The following is a 17778-nucleotide window of genomic DNA, read 5'->3' as shown; positions in this document are numbered from 1 at the left end:
CGTTTACCAGATGCTGGAGTCTTTTAAGCTCACAAATATATATAGACTGACAGATTTAACAACACTGCAGCTTACTACAGGTGCATCCACTGTCTCAGTAACACAGCACTCCCCTCCACATTGCAGCAGCTATGTTATTGCTCCTGGACTGAGCCTCTGCAGCAACGCTGTCGCACGCAATGTGCTGACTGAAAGCTCCCCAAGTCACAGAGAGAGAAGCGAAGCCAAAGTGGGAGGGAAGAGGGGAGGAAGCATGCAAAGGATTTAGACATAGGGTACCAGGGTATGCAAAGAGGGAAAGTCCATTAAGTGACTCGTCCAGCGTTGCCAAACAGTCACAACCAACTGAAAGGAGCAGCTGAATTCCACCACTGAAATCTTTATTGAAGTTGGTAATTGGAGGAAATCCATGAGAATATTTTGCTAAAACTCTGCTTTGTTTTCATCGAGATGTGCAGCGTACATTTCTAAAAGTGAAAAATTAAAACAAAGCCAGTGTGCACAGGTGGCTTGGAGAAAGAAAATGCAACAAACGCCCTTTTTTACAAGCCTCAAAAACCCTAAGGTGTATGTTGTGTGCCTCATTCTGGGTTGTGCTTGGACTGTTTTCCAGGATCATTAAAAATCTTAAATCTTAAAAGAATTGTGACTTTAGGAAACATTAACAATAACTGCACTGGGTGCAAATTGGCCTCCTTCCCTCTCTTAAGAAAAGTGCCAAGCTTAAATCCGCAATAACTGACTTTTTTGCCACTTCGGGGCAACAGAAACAGGCTGAACACACAACACTGGCAAGCACACAGATAATTGCTTGTTTGAAAATTCAGCAGACACAGAGCAATATTAGCAATCCTCTGAGCTGTGTTTAAATCTCCTGATGAATGGAAGTCCAATATTCATACTCTTTTTTGTTCTTTTTTTCACCAACCAACTCTTTAGGGAAATAACTGACTCTGCACATCTCCAGAGTTTTCTACCAAGTAACTGTAGTGACATACAGCAACAGAAACAACAGCTAGTGCACTCACAAAAATAAATACTCTAAATGGAACCAACAATGGTTCTTCATCGTAATACTACAGAAGCACCAATTTGAGCTTAACCTTTTTGCCAAAGGTTCTTTAAGGAACCATTCCTGAAAGCCAAAGGTTCCTCGTTAGGAAAACAGCACCCTACCTGACTGCATGCAAGCCATTTTTTTTTCAGTTTTCTTTGCGTAATTTGACAATTCCAGTGGCTACAAACACAACTGTACTTCTTCTTAAAGCCAACTTGTTTCTTTGATAAAAAAAAAAAACAGCCCACTTCAAAGACATTAAATTTTATAGATACTCACCTGTCACAGTTTGTCCCTTGTGGAAGCCATCTTGTGCTGGATTTTGAGCAGAAGCCACGCCTCAAACACCTATCATTTATGTGTTAGATGAGTAGGCGGAGTCACAGATTGGCTTGGACAATAGATGTGTGATGGAATTCAAAGTAATTAAGGCAAATACAGAAGGAAGCACAAATGTTTGTTCTTTTTGGATGTTCAGTAAGGATGACTGATTGTGTATGTATAAAGTGAGACATTGTTGTTGGAAGAATTTTAAGAAAATTATGTGTTGAGGTTGACATTGCCCCGCCCCTCTAAAGATCTGATTTGATTGGCCAGTTAGAATTTTCAAAGCAGACAACCTGCCAAGTATATACATATGAGGATGGAAGTGGAGGAATGGTTTGCTCTGAAGGCAGCACAACTCAGAGCTGTACTGATATTGCTTTGTTGGATCTAACAGTGGGATAGTTTTTCCTCTGTTTCCCTGAGACAGCAAAAACTAAGAGTAATTTCCTCTACAAGCCTCACAAGCCTACCTCCTCCTCTCCTTTCAACATGCCTCAAAGAACTTAATGCAACCATACATGACGCTCCAAAGGACTTCAGCAAAAGTAGGTTCTTCTGAGTATTTTTCAAGCGAGCTTTTTCTGGACACACCTGGTTCAGAAGAGAACCTTGTTTATAAGCTTCAAAATAAATGCATCTTTGAGCATTTTTGACCAAAGTGTCATATGTAGACTGAAAACCAAGTACATGAACAGAATTGCTGGTCATTTATAATCATTGCATTTTACTTCAATTACAGACAAATAAGGTGCTCAAATGTCTGCAAAGCACCAAGCTGGTCCAGTGGTCTTATTGGTCAAATACAAACTCAAAAACATGCTGTGAAAGGAAACATTGATGCCGAAACCTTAAATTAATTTGTGATCCAAACTACAAATCAAGAAAATTGAATGTATTTGACAGCTATAGATACACTGATTTTAAGAACCTTCGTGTATTGAGTGTAAATGTAAGAATTCCCAGCATTTTCAGCCCCTTTCTGTATAATTTATTTTATGATTTGGGTTCTAGACTATTGATCAGACAGAATAACAGAAGGCAAGATACCGGCTTGGGATTTGGGGGAAGCTGTGATAGACATTTCTCATTGTTTGCTGATGTTTTTTACATGAAATGATTAATCGAATAATTTAATCTGCAGCTCAATAAAGACGATAATCATGAGTCACATAAAGGTAACGAAGAATCATCCTCTAATTAAAGATGGGTCCAGTTGGTGCTGGAACCAGAGAACTTCTAAAGAACTGTTTAAGAACCATTATTTCTCTGAGAGCAATGCTTATGATGAACTTTAAGATTGACACTGCGGGCTGAAAAACCAAAAGAATGACCAATACACCACTTCAAGCATTGCTTCTCACTTTGAAGTGTGATTCATTGTTAATGTAAAACTGTTTATTGTGGCAGCTGTCACAATTAGAAATTACAGACATATATTGTAAAATGTATGTAGTGTGTGAGGTGATCTGAGCATGCCTTCATTCTTGTATGTTATCAAAGAATTGGGAGAATTTCTGTGCCTCAAAGACAAAAAAATCCATATAACAGTGTGTCAAATTCACGTTTTATCTCTAAAAAACAATGCAAATGCAATCATCATATGTAAGTCTGCAATGCAGCTGATCTGTTTTAGAACATGTGTGCATTTTATTAGTCAAGCAAAATCTAATTCAAATCATTAAAGACTCAATGACTCTTTTGTTTCTTGTATTCTGTCAGGGAATGCTATATTTGAAGTAAATGACTGTTTGTAGCTACAGGACCCACCAAGATGGATCATGTACAGAGGACTGGTTTACTTTGTGAACATGGCGAGGTGCTTCCCCAAACAATTACAACCAGATGCAAAAGGGTTCAGAAGGGGTCATTTTGTTTTTATTAAAGGGTTTATTTAAACTAATACAAGGGGAGGGTTGGTTACAATCATACTCATCGTTCTTTTGCAGCTTTTTTTTCATGCAGACGTAGCCGTACAAGGTGCTGACATTCCTCACTCTCTCCTCAGTCTCTCACACTCGCTTCCTCTCTTCCATCTTATTGTTCTCTTTTTAATTGAAGATATAAAAATGGCCAAATGCTGCCCTTTGATGGGGAGCGACATTCCTGACGTCTCTAAGATGTCTGTGCTGCTATGCGGTAACCCAACTCTGGTTGAAAGCATTTTCCTGGGAAAAAGGAGGCGACTCACAATCGACGGGGCACAGGGACACCTGCAGCTCTGGCGCAGCAGCGACTACAGATCAGTCCTGGACGTGACTCAACACCGACTCAAATGCACACACACACACACACACACACACACACACACACACACACACACACACACACACACACTAACCCTTGCGTTCACACAGAAAAAGTGCTCCATCCCTCGCCACACTTCCACGTACATTCAGTACATTCCACTCTGTGACTTTCCCCAACTTGCTCTCTTTCAGGGATGTCCAGGCTGATGAGAGTTACGGTGAAAATGAGGACAGCTGCTCCTATAAACCCTGTCATCAATTTGTCCCAGTCATTAAAATTGGCTGTAATTGGCCTAATTGTGGTCAATCATGCTTGCCAATGGAGCAGAAAAGTGCAGGGTATCCCTTTACAAGAGGAGTGGATGATGAAGTTGGAGCGGGCTGCTCTGCTTCGGAACAATGATTGCTAAGTATAATCTTTGTCTAATCCTCACCACAAATTACTTATTTGATCAAAAGGAGAACAAATGATGCACTAATGGCAGACAGGTTGAAACAGCATGAGGCCGTCTTTCTCAATGTCAGCCACAGCTGACATAATTCCCTCTGAGCAGCGCCTTATTTTTACTCCGCAAACCGACTCAGATCTCTGTTTAAAGTCAGTGTATTACTTGATCAGTCGCAGCACCCCATGACAGGAGCGGAGCCTCCATAGGATTACATTCTTAGACCTACATGGTGAGGTCTGCTGAGACAAAACAGTTTCAGGTACTGTGAAACTAGACTCCTCCAGCGGGGCCATCGACTGTCACTCTTAACCGTGAGATGATTGACTCCCCGAATGCTTCTCCCCTTCAAACATCACATTTCTTATGCACACAAACAAGGACACATCAAGTGTGAGGGGGAATGTGACAGGCGGCCGTGAGTGACGGCTCTGGAAAGGTGGGCGAAGAGCGGGGGTGTGGGTTTCTGGAGAGATGTCGAGGGGCAGCTCAGGTCGACCGGGACACATGGCTGCGCTGGGAGGAATTTGTATTAAATTCATCTTCTACCCCACCCACCCACCTGAAATTGTTTCCAGCCTGTGGCCATCAAAACGCTTGTCAGATCAGCGGCTCTTCCTCCCTCCCTATCACACACGTCCCTTCGCTCCGAGGCTTGCAAACAGTTGGAGGTAAAGCAGGGGTGTGTGTGTGTGTGTGTGTGTGTGTGTGTGTGTGTGTGTGTGTGTGTGTGTGCGCAGTCTGGCTGTCTGAGCTGTGCTGTGTGTGCATTATTATGTGTGTTCTTGAGCCATCAGGAAAAGACCTAACCTCCAAAATGCAGCGCTTGGAATAATTTAGGTGTAACTGAAAGTATGTCTGATGATTTCATGCGTGCTTGGCAGCAGTAATCAATCTCTTTGAAGTGGCGGCCCGTCTCATTTGAAAACCAAATAAATGGCCACTCTCACTGAGCTGCTTGACAACAGGTTAAGTGATTGTTTAAAATAGCACCATGATTCTAAGTATTTATGTCACTTTAACAATCCCAAGCATTCTATAACCACTTAAAGTGACCCTTTGTTGATTTTCTGCACACCTAGAAAGCGTCATGGAAAAAGAAGCCTCTCAGCACATTTTATTGATCTCCAATAAAAGTTCTGCATCGCATTTATCGCCACTCCCTCTGAGAGTTCTGATGTTGCTCTAGAGGAAGCAAATCTGAGGACATTTCCTTTAGAGTTCTAGTCCAAGGTCATGGTTCTGGGTCCCAGCTGTGAGCGGTTTGATGGTTGGTTGAGTTCAGACAGCAAAAACAACCTTCTCCCCAGCCTGCCAGGCCAAAGGTACAAGGCTGTGTGTGTCGGTGGAAGGTGGGAGAGGGCTCCTATTCACCACTCTGGGATGTGGAGATGCTGCGTGGGGTTACTCGGGGCAACGGGCCACGCCTGACTGGGGGGCCCCGACGTGAGGGTGGAGGTCAATTAGAAGCAAATGTCCTCCATCATGATCGTTCCATTGTAGCACGCCTCTTTCATGTTTTGTTGAGAGTCGGAGGACTTGATCTGACCCTGGCCATATCACTCTCACTCCATATCACTCCCAATAACCATCATCCATCTAAAAAGGCCATAAAATTGGCTAAAGCTTTTAGAGGAGCTGCTTATGTCCCATTGCTTTCACGAAGTTACTATGGTCTCTGTAATGCAATCCCATTGTTGATTCTGTGATTTGGGGAGTGCTGCTCCCACCACATGGCTTTGAAAGAAGCATCCAGGCGGACGAGACGGTGTCCTGCTTTTGCTGAAAAAACTGAACCTGATTTCAAAAACATAGAAACTTAAGATTTGTTTCATTGTTTTCCTTCAGAAAAAAAACATCCCGCACTTTAAAACTCAAGTGAAATAAATTCCGTGAGGCGAACTTGGTCAATAAAGACGTCTCCTTTCAGACATCTGCTTTCATCATGCCAAAGCTCTTAGCACCAACAGGTCATGTGTCCTTCACACTTGGACACAATTATGCTCATAAAATCCTCTCGTGGAAAAGAAGCGGACAAACATGGACTCAACAATCACATATCTCTGGAGACGAGAGAGATGTTTTTGGCATGACGCTCTCAAAGCAGCAAGATGTGAGAAGTAAATCATACATCCTGCAGTGACACAGTTGCAAAGCTCCTGCAGGAACATATTTCAAAGATTTCAGAGCTGACTAGAAGACAAGTACAGAGGTTGCTGATGTTCAGGGGAGACAGAAAAAAAAAGGAAGAAGGATGGCAAAAACGTGCAACAATGTAGAAAACATGTTGGCAAGGGATATGAGGAATATGAAAGGGAAATGTGTATCTGGAAAGAAAGGAAGACTGCTGTCAAAGAGGCAGGAATGGGAGCAAAGACAAGAGTGATGGGATGGATGAAGGGACACAAGCGGGGTGTTAGGAGGGAGGAAGAGATGCAGATAGAGTGAAGGAGTCTGTCCGAATATGGTGGATTAAAACCACATGTGTCTGCCTGAGGTGAGGACACCGGAATATTGCACACACATGCGAGGAACGAATGCCGTCACTTGCCCCAACAGGGGCACCGCACGCTTGTTTTCAGGATTTATTTCCCCTGCCAGCTTTTCTGCTGCTCACAGAACTTTTAGCATGCCATCTCCGCTGCATCTGTCACACAAAACAAATAAATAAATAGACTCTTCTTTTTTTTTTTGTTCCAAGACCATCTTTCCTCTTACTCTGCCCGCTAATGGAACAATACTTTGGTGAGCGTTGCCATGACAAGAAGCTCCCTGGAGAAACCTATGCGGTGAGAGAAGTCATGGGAAGAGGGCAGCGGGGAAACCGGATGCCCAGGACACACTGCAGGGCCCGGTACTATGAAGTGCATCAACCATACTCCACATTTTGTGATTTTTTTTTTTTGATCTGATCATATTCTTTGTCTCACTATCCTCTCCTGTCATGCCAAAATTAATCTTTCACAAAAGAAACTGATTTTATGGTTCAAGAGGTTGCAATTTTGCATTTGAATATAGTTTGCGTACATCCTGATGACTTCCTCTGTGTTAACATGTATGCTCATAAATTGTTCCAGATCATCTGAGCATCTGATATCCCCTGACTTGTTTACATCATCTTCAGTAAGTGTATTTAGGACAGCTGGAAGAGTGAGAGGGAGGGAGAGGTGAGAGGAGAGGGGTAGCTGGGAGAAAAGGGGGCGAGACAGCCATGCTATGGGAAAGTGTTTTGGGGAAACCAAATTAAGGGGAAGAAAGGCCGGACACAAAGGCCTTTGAAAGCGGCAGACAGTTCCCTTGACATGTGCCTTAAAAGAGATGCTGCCGCCGATGCCAAGAAGAGGGGGAAGGAGAGAGGAAAGAGAGAAAATGGAGAGAGGCTATAGGGAGGGAAGGAAGGAGAGATCAAGGGGAAGATGAACTAAAAGTAAGAGGGCAGGGAAAAGTGAGAGCAGGACGACAAACACTGGACAAAACTCCTTGGAGGAAGAGAAAGAGGAGGGCGGAGGGGGAAAAAAGCAGTTGAGGGCATGATAGATGTAATGAGTGCGGATAAAGGCATCAGTGCAGGTCTGTGGTCTGTGGAGCAGACCGATTCAAAACACTCTTCAAAGGTATGCACTCTGTGAGCGTGGCCGTGCACATGCATGCATGTGTGAGAATACTTTAAAGAGATGGATTCTGACTGAGTAATTGTGCGCATGAATGTTTGTGTGGGAGAGGCAAGGAAGAGGAAACAGACTGAATTTCAATTGACTGTTAAATGGCACATATCCCCAATTTTTGAATCCGTTTCTCAAGGTCCTGCTATTTTACAGTGTGTGGAGATCAGTGATAATGCGTACTGACTGTTGTTGTGTAATATTGTTACTGTCCTGTCTGGTTTTATCCACAAAATGTGTTTTGAATTTAACTCAACCTTATTTGACTGCAATTTTGGTCAAATTTGTCAGTGTTTTTGGAAATATAGAATTTCTAGCATAGTTTTCAAGCTGACATTTCTGCTCGTGTTAATTCTAATTCATCAAAAGAGATGCCATGCTTGTGAGTCCGGTAGAGGTAAGTTTTTGTGAGTGATTATCATTTGCAAATGCTGCAGGATGCTGGCACATTTCTGATCTGTGTGTGACTGGTACTCCCACGAAAAAATCCCCGTTTTGGATCTGTTTGATGCTAACCAACACAATGGAGGAGTATAATGGTTGAAAGCATAGCTCAATGGATGCAGTTTGGTAATTTATGGAACTAAAAGAATCGGTAAACAACAAACCCCCACTATTTGTGGCGCTGCTCGCTGCCGATGTCAACAGCAAAATAACAACATGCTTTTTCTGAAGCAGATCCAGTATCTTTGATGCAGGTCGGCCCCTCTCTTTTTCTGTGTCTCCCTCTCTCTTTCTGCCATTGTGTGTCCCTCAGAACTTACACTTACTCTGCTTCTCTTCCTCACACACTCACAGACAAACACACACACACACATATTATTCCTTCCTTGGGGCTGTGTCTGACTCCGGCATGAAATCAATTTCAGAGCCTGCACCCTCCCACCCCTACTTCGGCGCCCATTTTCTCTCACCATGAAGCGAGACCGTTGCTGTGCCAGCCTGAGAATAAACCCCACCACCACCTTAATGCCCCCCATCCTATCCCAGAATCCCTCAGTGCTCTGCCCTCCTAACGCCAGGCTCCCTTCGTTCCCCACCATCACCCCACTGTTCAAACTGAGTCTAGAGCCCCTCAACTTTCTGCAGGTTTAGATTAGCACATTCGTATTTTAAATAAGAAAACGCAAGTCACACAGATAGCTGAGACCACACACTGCAAGTCCGTAAGGTTGTGTTTTTTTTTCACCATGGGAATGCTGTTTTACTGCCAAGTGTGTGTGTGGAATACCTGTGAAAATTAACTTTACTGTCTGAGAAATTCAAAGACTTACTCAGGTATATCATAAAAAGCTCGCCTTTGATCATCAAAATGCACTAGCAAGGCTAAATTGGGGCCCATTAAACCTCCACATGAAAAAAGAAAATATCAAAGCTTAACAACAGATTGGCAAAGTGACAACAGCATGAAAAGGTTCGGAATCCCAAAATTGGTATAAAGTGACAAATAGTGAGCAAGTTGAAAGAGGGATGGACATACAGAGGTGCGGCGGCACAGCTTTTATCACAGTTATTCCCTCCACTGACACACACCGTTCTTTCCTAATCCACACTGACAGAGTTTTCATCGTCTGGGGAGGTGGGGACGGCGGAGGACTGGAGGGACTCGGCCGAGGTGGGGGACTTTCCTCCACTCTCTCCCCAGCGGCGGTGCACGTCGAGCGGCTGCAGCCGGGGCCACCAAGGCCCCCTTTGTGCCGGTTATCACCAGGTGGTGAGTGATGGCACCGTGGCCTCCCGCTCTCAGAGAGGCAGCAGGGCTCAGAGGGGAGGAGGAGGAGAAGGTGCAGGAGTGGAGCAGCCTGGAATGTTCCCAGAAGAGACGGAGGGCGCGAAAGAGAGGAAAAGAAAGGCAAGAAAAAGAAAGAGGCTGTTTGAAGAGACGGCAGCGCTGGAGTTGTAGCATCTGTACCTGTCTCACAGGTGCACCGAGGAGGAATGTGCTTTGCTGTGATGACTCAATAGGGCTTGAACCATCAATGAAATAGCAAAGAGAAAAAAAACTTCTAACAGTGTGGGAATTGTCAGGATTTCACTCATTATCTTTCTAGTTCATCTCATAACCTTGTTTTATTTGACAGGCTCCAATTTAACAAGCTGATGTCATCTGAGTTCTAACTAGCTGCGCGTTTCCTGCTATGATTTCATGTCTTGACTCAATTATGCTAACTGAGACACAGTCGTGAGCGCTGAGTGACGGACAAACGTCAAGACGGTGAGCGGACGTCGAAACACATCTGAGTCACTGGATATTGGAAACTGCCTGGACGACGCAAGGGGTCAAAAGTCAGTTTGCCTCCCCACCTTCTCCCACGCTCCCTCCATGGCTGACACACCTGTTCTCTCCCCAGCACCCACATCCCTTTTGCCTTCAGTCTCTGTCATAAAGAAGTATGAACACACACAGATACCAGTGTCACAGACATCTTTCTCTCTCTCTCTCTCTCCCACACACACACACACACACACACACACACACATTCCAAACCTTCCCAGCTGCCTGTGCACCTGGGCTGCCAGCTGTCATCGCCGTGGTAACTGGCATACACCAGGCTGTGTCGCTATCACCTGGCTCATCTGCCTCCGAAGGGAAGAAAGACAGAAAGAAGTGGGCACAAATGGAACAGAGAGGCAGAAAAAAAAGACTGAAAAGGCAGAACGAGAGGCGATTGTGAATGAGACGATCATTGAACAATGGCGTAAAGATAAAGGGGTTTAAAGAAAAGTGAGGGACGCAAACATTAATAAACACAGTAAAGGAGCAGTGATAAAGTCATTGTTTTTGACACTGAATAATGTCAGAGCAACAGCAATTTCTTTTTTACATACAGTACCTATAAAAATTATTCACTCCTCTTGGAAGTTTTCCCCTTTTACTGCTTTTCTAAATTGCATCATGGTTAATTTAATATGTCCTTCTGGACAAGAATTTACACAAAAAACCCAAAACATAATGTCAAAGTGAAAACAAATTTCGTACTTTCAATTAATTATCTAAAAAAAAGCTAACAATACTGTAGTGGAAATTAATTGTATTAGAGATAACAGAGTAGCATTGCTGTGTCACATGATAAAAGTGGAGAAGTACTGAGACTTGTTTTTGGGTGGAAAAGTACTCAAGGTCATGCAATTAAGTTTCTTTTCAAGTGAAGCTATAAGTTTTGTCAGCCTGCCTCACTGGGCAGACTCCCGCTCTGATATCCTGTATGTCATACTGACCGTCTCTTCTGCTGCAGAAAAAATATCTTTTGCACATTAAAGGGAAACCAAGAAACAACGACCCTGACCGTATGGTGTCTAATGATAAGTTGAAACCTCCACAACAAATACTTCTTGTAGGCGCTGCACTAACCTCCCCTGTCATTCCACACCTGCCCACCAGACGTCACTGCTGAGTTTCCCAAGACCTGATCCACTCAGCTGCTCTGTATTTACCATCAGCGTCAGTATACATGAATGATGGCCTAATCTCTGCCTCCACCCTAGACATTAAACCCTTAGGGACTTAACTGGCGTCACCTGGTAAGTGATTTAATGTGAGGCTGCAAGTCCTGGAAATGGTCTGAATTACAATGGGACATAACTTTGCACAACACCTATCACGTTACCTCGACGACGCCAAAACATGTTTCGTACTATTGTGGATTTGGGGCTTTTTATTTTACATATTTTACTTCCTTCATGGCCAAGACACTTAAGGGAAAGCATATTTGGAATTTATCATCATGCCATCATAGGACAAACAACTACGCACAGTTCTGACTATGAATCACCAGTGAGCTATGTGTTTATACTTACATGTAAACTTATTTTTTCTTGTAATGTTGGTGTTGGTTGCGCCTTCTGTGCTTGTTTCTTTGCTCTTTTTTAACACTTCTAGGCTTCTCCTGGTAACTCCCTGTTTATCATCACAATGCAATGATCTGCGCTCAGTTAGGTAAAGTCTGCAGATATGTGGACTTATGGAAAGTGTGCATATAGAATTCAACATACCTGTGTCAATAAAACACCCACATGCACTTAGCAGGAACACACCTTAGAATCTGTGAATATGGATATTGGAATTGGGGCATGTTGGGGTAGGAGCATTATATTGCATCACAGTAATGACCGCTGTCTTGACCATGTTTTTGCCTTCAAAACACAGCAAAAATAAAAGCCAAGACACTAAGTAACAAAGAAAATAAAAAGAAGTTCATTGCTTGTAAGAGGTGATAGATTTTCTGTAGATGACCTGTGATCCATTCTTAACTGCAGTGCCCAAGTAGGAGGTGCAACACTAAATGACAATTACATTTTTTTAAGCCTAGTTCCTATTTTCCCAACTTTTTGGTAGCCTAAATGTTTGGACTCTGCCCAACACTGAGCAAGAACACTACAACCAGCAGTCTCAAAATAGCTATAGTGTAATCTCACAGGGCTTTTGTCTATGTAAAAGTGATTTTTTTTTTTGCCAGTGACAGGCTCAGATTGATTTAGGTGTCTAGCAATAGTATGGATAGAAATCCTACAGAGATAAATGCGTGTCTAACACGTAGTAGAACTCTCCCTTAAGAAGTCTCGCTCTGAAATCTCACAGGCCAGTTGTAGTAAAAAAGATCTTAATCTAAAGTCCATTTTTTGATGTAAAAGATTACAAAACAAATGATGGAATGCGTTTGCGTGTATTGCGAAGCTCACACAGATGGCTTCTGGGCGACAAGTTTGGGCTAGTTGTGCATGTAGTGCCCACTTTAACTGAGACAGCTACTTCCATTCAAATAGGGGAAGAGTTCCTACAGCAAAGCGCTTTTTCCAAATAAAAAAAGTAGTTCCATGTATAGAGACACTTGCTGCAGACGAATGTATGAGAGGATAACAGAAAAAACGAGCCGTTTAACTTTGAAGTAGTTAAATACTCCTTAAATGATTTTAGCTGTTTAATACTGAACCAACTCCAAAACTTTTTTTAATCATCTAGACCCAAAAATACAGAAAAAAAAAAAATGACTCACTCATCATCTATCGCTTCGTTGCAGTCAGCTGATGGATAATTCATGGACGCTGTCAAATTTTCAGAAAACTCAGTGTATCAATATTCTTTGCACTCATTGGTAGTGGAGATAAATTTACCATTAGTAACCAACCACTTTGCAACAACACTACTATTTTCACTGACATTTTATGACATCTGGATTAATTGTCTGATTCAACAGTGTTTGTTTGACTTGACTGTCACAACCTGTCAACTGTTTGGTTGCTGTTTATTGTTAAAACTAGAGAAAATGAGATCGCCATCCAGAAATAAACAGGCCATATTATTCCAGCATGTTCCACAGTGCTGCAAAAAAAGGCTCCTCACCCTCTCCTTTTAAAAGGTCAGGATCAGGGGTGTAGCAAAACAAGACTTTTAGAGACCCCCTGCATGGGCGGCTTTAATTACAGCTAAAGGAAGTGGCACAGCTTAACGTGAACCACCCTGCTCGGCTGTTGCTTCTCATGACTCTGAATGAAAGCAGAAATGCAGTTTAATATCTTTTAATGTGCCTGTGTGTGAGCGAGTCGCACGCTAGCAGTGTGTGGCAAAGGCTCGGTGCAGCATATGGGCAGGCGTGTCTGCTCTGCCTGTTAAGCAGAGGGGACATCAAAAGGTGGATTTTATACCCACCCACCCCCCTCCGCACACCCGATTGCCACCCCTCACTATAAATCCCACCCCAAAAGGAGCCATTTATGGGACAATAAGAGCCAATTTATGGGCCCCAAGAAAATGAAGGCAATTCAGAGGTGTAGGATGAAAGATGACAAGGGCTTTCTTGGGGCTGCAGGCGTTAGCTGGTAGCTCTGTGTTTCTTCACGACTTTCCTGAGATGGAAAGAATAGGTTGGGAATTAGAGGGCGAACTGGAGGACTTAGGGAACACCAGTGTAGCACAAAAAGGAGAAGACTTCAATTCTTGTCCAAACTTTTCTTGCAAAAAGAATAGTAGTCAACTGCTCAGGCACAAATATAACCTTTTTTTTGTACCATTTGCTGCGTGTTTTTTGCGACTTTAGATGCCTCATTTTGGCTCATGGCTGCAGATTTCTATTAGTGTGGATGACCTCTCATGTCCCCCAGAGGTCACAAAATGCTTTCAGTTGAATACATACATAGAGACAATGGGATTACCAGCTATTTGGATACACATACACACATATAGAAGCAGGAGAGGTGGACCGGATCACATCTGCATCAGAGTTACTCAGGTGTGATGAGATCGCTTGAATACTGACATTAGACGTTTGAGGGAAATTCACCGAAAGGCCTTTGCCATTCCCCGACTATTCAAGCATATACAAGAGCTCTCAGGTCTGTAGTTCCTGCTGCTGATGGATGCAACAGTATATCAGGCGAAGCTCGTTCTATTTTATCTTTTTATCAGTCCTCTCTCGTTCAGCAACTAAACCAGCTCCCACAGTCTACATACCTCATGGCAGCACATCTCTTTGAGGTTGCCCAACAATGAGTCAGCTACCTACATTATGTCTGGAAACAACTTCTGAACGAATCACCGTTTGCTCCTCTCCCCCCTCTTGATGCTCTCTCTGGTTCTTTTCCTCTTTTATTCATTTTGTTTAATAGTCTGTAATAGTTACCAAGTATCATTAAGGCCAACCTCTGTGGCTTCTAACAGCGCTGTAGGCAAGCCAAGTGTTTGTTGTCGGCATTTTATTGGCTTCCAGGGAGGAGGGTTGTTGTTGTTCAGTGTAATCTTGGCACGCCAATAACAGGTTTCAATAAAAGCAGCTGCTTTCTTATGGTAGTAAGCCGCTCTTTTCCCTCCCCCCTTTTGCAAGCATGTTGGGTGGAATAAATGGAGAGCTTCCTGTACAGAAGACTCCAACTGTCTCCATTTGTCCCAACACATCAAGAGTATTTCTGTTTCGTCCCGTGCCTCTCTGTTGTCTGACACGCAAAAATGTCTTTTCTCTTGGGTGTTTATTTATCTTTGTTTCCATCTCTGTCACTCATTTCCCAGGCAGGTTGCTGAGGTTTTTGTGTTGTGACGTTGCAGTGTTGTCACATGCTTGACCACACTGCCCCCTTTAGGGTAGGGTCTCATATTGCAAATGAACCAAACTGGAGAAGGAGAGCTTCCTAAAGATGACGGTATATGTTGGTCATAAAATAGTCTACTTTAATTTCTTTGGTTGCTATCAGGTGCACATGCCATTTTAAAAATACATGCAATCCGTATGATCAAACGGGAATGCTCCACGGATAAGCAGTTAAATAAACTACTATGTTAAAGCCATAGTTAAAGGCCGTTCTCTCTGTCGCTGTCAAATGGGATCCTTGACTTGCAGTAGTGGAAGAAGGATTCAGATCTTTTACCATAAGTAAAAATGCCTATACAGCACTGTATAAATGCTCCATTAAAAGTAAATGTCCTGTATTAAAAGCCTACCTCAGTAAAAGTACATAAGTATTTGCACTAAAAGTGTTAAAGTAAAACTACTTAGGCACTTCTGACAGATATATTATTATATCTGGCATCATTAAATAAATATTAGCTAAGCATCAGTGTGTCCACAGCATGTTACTGTTGTAGCTGCTGCAGAGCTGAACTACTTTATATACAGTTCTATATACATAGACAGCAAATAAATCTGAGAGGTTGTGAGGTCTGAGAAACAATGAGAAACAACAAAGTTCTGATACACAAATATGATTTGATTTTCTTTGACTTCTTACTCTAATCTTTGATTTTTGGTGACATATTGGATAACTTGAACACTAATTAAAATGAAGCCATGTGAGAAGTATAGAGGGAAGAATCACTGTTTAATGGAGCTGCTCACAACTCATAGACATCTGAAGTGTGACCCTGGCTTCTTTTCTAAAAATATCAGATGTCAAAAAGGTCAGAAACCCCTGGTTAAATCTTTAATGATGTGTTGTATTTTACAAGTCTGTTAAATCACAAACTTAATCTTGTACTCAAGACTGATTTCTGAGAACACAGCATTCTTAGTAAAAATGTATTCAAAACAACATAAGATAGTTAAAATTCATCATTAACATCTCCAACACAAAGTCTTACGGTCCCTTGTCACTTGTTCATGTCACCTCCAGTCAGAAGAAACCTTATTGGTCAAACAAGATGATCATTGTTACTCACTGCTCACTTGCTGTTTGTTAAAATCCAGAACACAGTGCAGAAAAAAAGTGGTTATCTAGAAATTGTTGCAACATGCAGTTTGTCCAACAGACTCCATGCTTTACTCTCAGCACTGTCTGCAGCACATGCAGCAGAGTATAACACACATGGAGTCAAGTGGTGTTTTCAACATGAGTTGCTCATTAATTTGTGAAATGCATTCCTGGAAAGTTATAAGCACCCTATAATAAGACCCAATCATTTTTCTGTCTCACCAATACGCTGACATATATTTGAATATATAACAATAATAATAATAATGGATCACATATTTAAATAACAGAATATTTTACTCTCTTAAAAGCTGTATCGGCCCCAAAAATCCAGTATCAGTCAGACTTTATAAACAAACACAAGTGCCTCAGAATTGTACTCAAGTATAATAGTTGAGTAAAAGTACTTTCAATCACTGTTCACACCAGACACTGGCAAATGAAACTGTTAATACCAAGGCTGTCTCTTCTCATTGTCACCAACTCTTCAGTAATTAAAAGATTTTTAAAAACTGCAGGTTGGCAAAGTAACTTATAAAACACATACAGTATTTACAGATTCCTTTAAGTGTGAATCCTGGAAAATGTCAAAATCCATTATGACATGGGAACATAATAAGAACAAAGTTGCAATGAAGAAGAAGAGATGAGAGTAAGAGCCAAAGGGATGAGGAAAAGTGGGCAGGAAAAAAAAGTAAAACAAGACAAAGAGGAGGTATTCATTCAGTCTGAAGTGGTGTTTGACTGGACGCCATAATAATGTTGCAAAATACATGAAGTGTAAACCGTGTGATTGATGGTACACAATCATACAAATATAATACAGCAATAAAACCGTGGCAGTTACAACATTTTCCAGTAACTCTGAGGAATAAAAAAAAAAAAAAAACATGTAAGAGGTATGTGTATAATGTCTTTCTGGTTATGCAGCTTGAATTAATATTGACCCTGATACAGTGTATTTACTTTGGACAAAATGTGAATTTATTTCTAATTTTGTACTTTGCGAATCATAACTTAAATTAATTATGTGAGGGACACAACAAAATCTTTTTTTTTTTTTTTTTTAAAAAGAGGAAATTATCTCAATTCTTTACAGCATGTGCTTTCTTAGAATAAATGTTTCTCTCATATAAAAACACAGATGTGACAGAGGTTGAAAGTTTGAATCGAAGTGAAATTCTCCCGTATTGCTTTCTTCCGTAAGATCTTTCATTTTTCTTGGCAGTGAAGTTTGAATTGCCACCACATTCCACAGTTAAAAGGTATAGGAGAAAGAGTCCCTGTGTGACTAAAAGAGTTCCTGTCTCTCATGTAAAATTAAAAAGCACTCAGATAAACATTATTGAATCTCTACTGGAGCATGAACATTCCATGATGTCTGGCTGACCCTGACACAGGTTCATGTTTCCTCTCTACGTTTCTCTGGGGGGTTTGTTTTTTTTCTTTCTTCTCCATCAATCATCTCTTATTTCCAAACCGTCTAATCCTTACTTTAGTGTGAAGAGGTGGCATGCAGCAGGCAAGTGCAGAGTCCAACGGGTGGTCAAGCACTCGTGTGAATGCCGGAACAAGCCAGTGGTAGTAGTGCAATTTCAAGATACTTGTGTTTTACTTGAGCATGTCCATTTTATACAACTTTATACTTATATTGTACTACATTTGTCTGACAGCTTTAGTTTCAATTTACTCTTCAGATTTCAGTTTATCATACTCTTCCTGTCCAAACCAAATGTTCCAGTCAAAACCAAATGTCTCCAAATTTGGTGAACTTCTCAACCCACAAAGGAACACTTAATCCTTCAGTTTATCGCAATGTCTCATTTCTTAAGCTAAATAAACTATTTAATAACCCTCTCGGATTA

The 17778-nt window shown here is 41.8% G+C and overlaps 1 long non-coding RNA gene across 1 annotated transcript; it reads left to right on the top strand.

The window, feature by feature from the left end:
• The first annotated feature begins 7550 nt into the window (after positions 1 to 7550).
• Positions 7551 to 10218, top strand: LOC129347457 (uncharacterized). Its single transcript, XR_008599571.1, has 2 exons — positions 7551 to 7690; positions 9298 to 10218. It is a non-coding gene; the product is annotated as an uncharacterized LOC129347457 (long non-coding RNA).
• Positions 10219 to 17778: the final 7560 nt, after the last annotated feature.

This window comes from Amphiprion ocellaris, chromosome 18 (genome assembly GCF_022539595.1).
Source record: "Amphiprion ocellaris isolate individual 3 ecotype Okinawa chromosome 18, ASM2253959v1, whole genome shotgun sequence".
NCBI lineage: Eukaryota > Metazoa > Chordata > Actinopteri > Pomacentridae > Amphiprion > Amphiprion ocellaris.
The sequence above is the reverse complement of the archived record's forward strand: the minus strand, read 5'-3'. Positions and strand labels throughout refer to the sequence as shown.